This window comes from Helicoverpa zea, chromosome 13 (genome assembly GCF_022581195.2).
Source record: "Helicoverpa zea isolate HzStark_Cry1AcR chromosome 13, ilHelZeax1.1, whole genome shotgun sequence".
In the NCBI taxonomy this organism is placed as follows: domain Eukaryota; kingdom Metazoa; phylum Arthropoda; class Insecta; order Lepidoptera; family Noctuidae; genus Helicoverpa; species Helicoverpa zea.
In genome coordinates, this window is record NC_061464.1 from 5,673,931 (window position 1) to 5,679,930 (window position 6,000).

Here is a 6,000-nt window from a genome sequence, read left to right on the forward strand (position 1 = left end):
TGACGTATGCGCACGAGGCGTCATAATAATGACATAACCTATACAATGATGCACATGTACCTGCATACACTACATCTCTCCCTTGTTGTTTTGATTTTAACCTTGTTTCAAAAAGTCCAACAATCAAACTCATAAATATTTTGGTAATTTCTTAAAGATCTATCAAACACCTGCAGCACAACAAAACCACGCTATCAGATCAGTCCACCGATCACACTGCCATCAAACTGATTTACTTTGTTCCGTTTCCATTTCATTTCCCTTTCCATTTAAGGAGACGACAGATATCGGTGATACTGCAGGACACTACATCCCTTCCCTTGTGAAATAAACATAAATAAAAATCCGTCCCTTTGCAGACGGTAACATACCAGCATCTGCTTCAGGCTCAACAAGACAAATTCGTAGCAGTGATATCAGGCCGGCAAGTTTAACTTCAGGTTTTGTAGCCGCTGTTCCGGCCCTGTATTATATCTACACTAGAGATGATCCGTCCATTTGGCAGACATCCCGCCAATCAGTCCATGTGAAATCAAGCAAGTCTGAAATATTGCTGTGCCTTCAGATAATGAGCACTCATCTTGCTTGGTTCGACTTCACTTAAAACTGATACAGAATGCATTGTTCCAAGGTAAAAGATCGGCATTAGGGTACCTCATCAATGCTTTTCACTCATTCAAAACCGTACGAGCCGTACGAGGAAAGTAATCACATAAGATCGTCCCAATTGAATGGTGACCTAGATGGACTGTTTCCAATTTGATGATGACCATATACTTTGTCACCCATTTAATGGCGACCACATACTTTGTCTCCAATTTAATGGTGACTCTATACTTTGTCACCCATTTAATGGTGACCACATACTTTGTCTCCAATTTAATGGTGACTCCATACTTTGTCACCCATTTAATGGTGACCACATACTTTGTCTCCAATTTAATGGCGACCACATATTTTGTCACCAATTTAATGGTTTAAATTGTAGTTCTATGTACGAGTTAAGTACTTTGTGTGCCTTGTAAGCAAGAGAATGCTAACTCAACTAATTTTGGTAATATGTAGTTTTTAATTTGAGAGTGGAATATCAAAGCCTATCATTATCTCAGCAATGTAACAAACAATCTGGTCTTCAACCCTATTGATCAGCGCTAGTACTTTGCACGTTTCTGCTAGTACACTCGCTGAAATTCTGATATAGGCTTTAAATACCCTACATCAATGTATGTCCAATATCTAGTCAAGAAACTGTAAGCTTCTTAGCATTCAACACCCAACATATGAATACCTTACTGCATATAATAGTTGGAAGCGACCTGCATCCAGCGTCTTCCGGTGACCTTTATAAGGTCGTCTTTATAAGGTATCTGTGGAGATCAAAGGGGGAGGCCTATGTTCAGCAGTGGACGTCCTATGGCTGAGATGATGATGATATAATAGTGCGATAGGAATACTTATATTTCGGTTAGGCATCCAAGAACACTATTATCACCGGACATTGCGTTCTGTAATGTTTGTTTGCTTTTATTAATGTGGTTTTCAAAAATTAAAGTAGTCAAAGAATTATTATGCTTTGATGGTAAGCTTTTTAGTGTCATGGTTACATATTTAACTAATTATATTATTAGATTTTAACTAATTAGAACCATATTATGTAACGAACGCACTTTAACAGGTGTCACTAACTTTGCACTATATATTTTGAAGCTGTGACATTCTGCATCACCATAAAATAGAAGAGTCCCTGACCCTCAACTCATGCTCTTCTTCCTTTCAACAAGGTGACAGCAGCTCACAAACAGTTTTCTAGTCGATGCAATTTTCCTTTTGCAAAACAACCGCTAAACTTTCTAAAACATTTGTCTACACATAGATAAATGTAGGGCTGCCACCTTTCAAAAACAGTAGACCCGGAGATTTTAGAAATGTCGTTTTTTTTTTATTAAAATAAAACATTTTTTTAAAGATTTAAGTATTTAATGAAATAAGTACAAAGTAATGGTAAATTAATATAGGTATGTAACGTTTTTTTTTTTTAAATATAAATTACCTAGCTAGTGCTAGGCTGACTTGAACTAGCTTGACACTTAAAATTATATTTTTTATTCTGCAGGGATTGTTTCAGCATTTCTTCTTGCTCAGGTTTCTTCAAAAATTTTAAAAATTCTTGGCAATTCATATTGTAATTAATCTTTACAATTAACTCAGCCTTCACCATGTCCACTGATAAGCAGTTTCGCTCGTCTGTCCACAAATTTCCCATTAAAGAAAAGACGCGTTCTACGAAAGCATTGCTTATAGGGATTGAAAAGATTTTACCAATTATTTTTGGCAGTTCGGTGAAAGTTGAGGTGACTTTGAAAAGCTGAACCCATCGTAAATCAACAGATAATGTTGAATCAATAGACTGTTCGAACTGAGGAAATACTTGGTTTAATTTTCGGATCTCGTCATACAGTTTATCTTCGTCCACATTTTTCAGACCAAGTGATTCGCAAGCTTCCACAGCATCTTCGTAACTTACTGCACTTGTTAGATCGAATTTGGAAAAAAAATTGAACACAGAATGCTCAAAATCATAATATTTCTGTACGTATTCAAGAGTTCTTCTGTAAACCTCATTGGCTTCTTTTTTTAATTGATCCTGTTCGGAAGGCCTCAAAAACTTCATGTTTCTCATTACTTTAGCGCCATAAAACTCATCATGCAGTCGGCTTTCAACCTTGTCTTTTATATTTTTCATAATTGGGTGCAACTCAGCAGCTGTTACTGTGTTTTTTTCCAGTAATAGTATGGCTTCTGTCAGCATATTCATATAATGATGAATGAAATATAAATAACATTCCTGTAGTGTGATTTTTGCAGATAAACTTCCAGCATCATCACCACACTGTTTTACGAATTCCCATATTATCTTATGGCATGCTGCTTCACCAAGACTTTTGAAATACGCGGATACAGCAGGCCATGACAATATCAATCTGTCAACAGCTCTTCCCAAACTTAACCATCTAGTTGGCCCATGTCTCAAAACTTTTCTGTATTCAATTTCAAACTCCTCAAAAAATGCCTGCAATTCTCTCGTGCGTTTTGCGCTGTTCGAAAATTCCGCATAAACTTTCATAATCAAGTTTTCCACATCATATGTTAAAGCTTTCATAGCGTTTCTGGCGGCGTTATGAAGAACGTGACAGTTACAATTTGCTTTAACGACTTTGGTATCGGAATATTTATCTTTAATTTTTTGGTACACGGAATTGTGAGCACCGTAATTAACCGATGCATTATCTGCAGAGAAAGCAGACAGCAAAGTTGGGTCTAAGTCATGCTGAAGCATAAAATTGTCAATATTCTCAAAAATTTTTTGAGATGTTTCGTTCGAATCCTCATAAAAATCCATTAATTTATTCTGAACACCTTTTTCTTGGTCAAAGTATCTGATGACAATTGGATACATTTTCTGGGATCCTTTATTTGAGGCGTCGATAGCAATCGAAAAGTGAACCCCGCCTCCAGATTGAGTCCTTTTTAGGTCTTGTATTGTTGACTGGATTGAATTCGGTGCTAGGACATTCAAAACAATGGCTTCAGCTTTTGTTCTGCCGCAGTGAACTTTATGTGATAGTGGTGAATCGGAATAAAGAGTAGCATTTAATTTAATACCACAATCGGTGCTCAAGTAACTATGGTGGTGGCTAATTGCATGATAAATCGACGCAATTTCGATTGTCGCTACTTTTAGCTCTTCAGAAGAATTTTTCTTGGGCAGAAAAGCGGTTATCAAAGAATTTGAGTCAATGTTTCTCACCTTTTTCTTGTGCGTTTCACTGTTAAGATGAGTCGATAACGCCTTTTCACCATCCCATTTCACTGTAAATTTCACGTTACAAAATACACATTTCGCGTTTTTTTCATCGACTTTTCTCACCCACATTTTATACTTCTCATTTTCTAGCCACACTTGTTGAAAATTACATTCGTACTTCTTTTTTTTCTTCGACTGTGATTCTTCTTGTTCCATTATGACCACACGCTACAACACTAGGTACTTTTAATAAGAGAAAGTAAAGAAAACAATCTGTGATAGAAATATTAATGAACAAAACATAAAATACTCTTGTTTGTGTGCAATTATTACGAAGCGCTAACAGAAATTAGCTATTGTTTTGAATCTAATGATCGTTCTGCGTACGCATGTACTGTTGTACTGTAACCCGCCCGCGCTCCCTGCCTGCTACTCCCACTTTCCCGCTCACTCGGCCGCCCGCGCCCGCGCCCGTACGTTGTACGTCTCACTCACACTATCAGTCTCAGTCACGCACGCACGCCGGCACGCACTCCGCGCCGTGCGCCCGGTGCGTGATGACGTGTTGTCGCTTCCCGTTCCATCGGACCCGGAGATATCGATGTTAAACCCGTAGCCCGGACATGAACCATGCAAACCCGTAAACTCCGGGTCAAACCCGGAGAGGTGGCAGCTCTAGATAAATGTGGGATTCTAATTCTATATCTCAATTTCATGAGCAGCTATGCTGCTCTCATGTCATACTTGACCTCATCAATTTGATGATCAGCTTTGTGCTGCTTCCATTTTTAATATTTTACGCTTTTCCAATTTCATGACCGCGTATAGGTAACGTAATATATATTTTTTTTTTTATGTAAGTATAGTTGGCTGCATAAGTATGTTTATAGTTTTCGTTCAAAAGCGCTTACCCTTTATTGCAGCTGACTTTATCTACGTTGTTTTAGTTAGACAACCAGAATATAAAAATATTATTATCTTTTATAGGGACAGCACCCCAGTAAATTTTTAAACGATTTGGTGACTAAGGGCAATTTTACTTCCTATACTTTAAGGAACACTTACTCAGATTATATTTTGCAGTAGGACTTAGGAACTTAATAATATTTTAGTTATTATTAACCAAATGTCGACGCAACTGTGTAGTTTAATTAGCACAAAAGAGTAATAAATGTCGATAAATGTAAATAGTGATAAAGTTCTTTACCTCTCATGCGAGTCCAATTGTCTTACGGTAACCTAAGATTGGTGTTCTAAGATCAATTATTATTAACCCTAACGCTATGGACACAAGACATTATTTTGTTAATAGATATCCATCCCATCACCCATATGGATCTTATCTTATGGGATGGGTTGAGGAAATTACACAACTTTATATTACAAGTAGGTGTGCACTTCAAGAATATATTATAATGTGATGATTTATTAACTTGAGATCAATAAATGGATTCTATTTCATATATGTTCATATATGGTTACGTTATTCGCTCCTATGGAAGCATATTCTTCCACAACTCTCAATGTACTTATACTGCTTATTGGTACTGCAATACTGTAAAACATAATTTGCAAATAACAATATTATAATGAGGGCCACTTTGTTAAACTATTTGTAAACACCAATGTAAATCAATAAAAAAGAGGCTAAGATACCAATTAAAATTCATTCAAGCCTGAGTCTTGAAGGTTTTAAAAGCACACGCAATCATCAACTTTTGAGAACTTGATTGCAACAATCATCCATGAGCTAATCATCATTAGACAGTTCCCAGAGTAAGTATCTACATTGGAACTCCTTCCAGGTATCATCCTTAAAAGATTTTTTTGTCACAGATGAGAAGGCCCAGTTGGGTAAATGATGATGATGTCCTCCTAGCCGATTATCGGCTACGGCGGCTGTACTCACGTAAGGGGATTAGCCAACTGCGCAGGACATATTATAGTGCACAAGCATTTGCGCAGACACAGGTGCACTCACTGTTCCTTCACTCTCATAACCCGATGGGACGGCAATCCGACACGACCGGAAAGAGATCAGGCGCAGGACCGACATTTACGTGCTTTCCGATGCACGGGTGTATCAATCACCAACTTCCAGGCCCGACCCGGGAATCGAACCCGAGACCTCGTGCTCAGCAGCCGCGCTTGCGACAGCTAGACCAACGAGGCAGTTGGGTAGATAAAGTAGCATT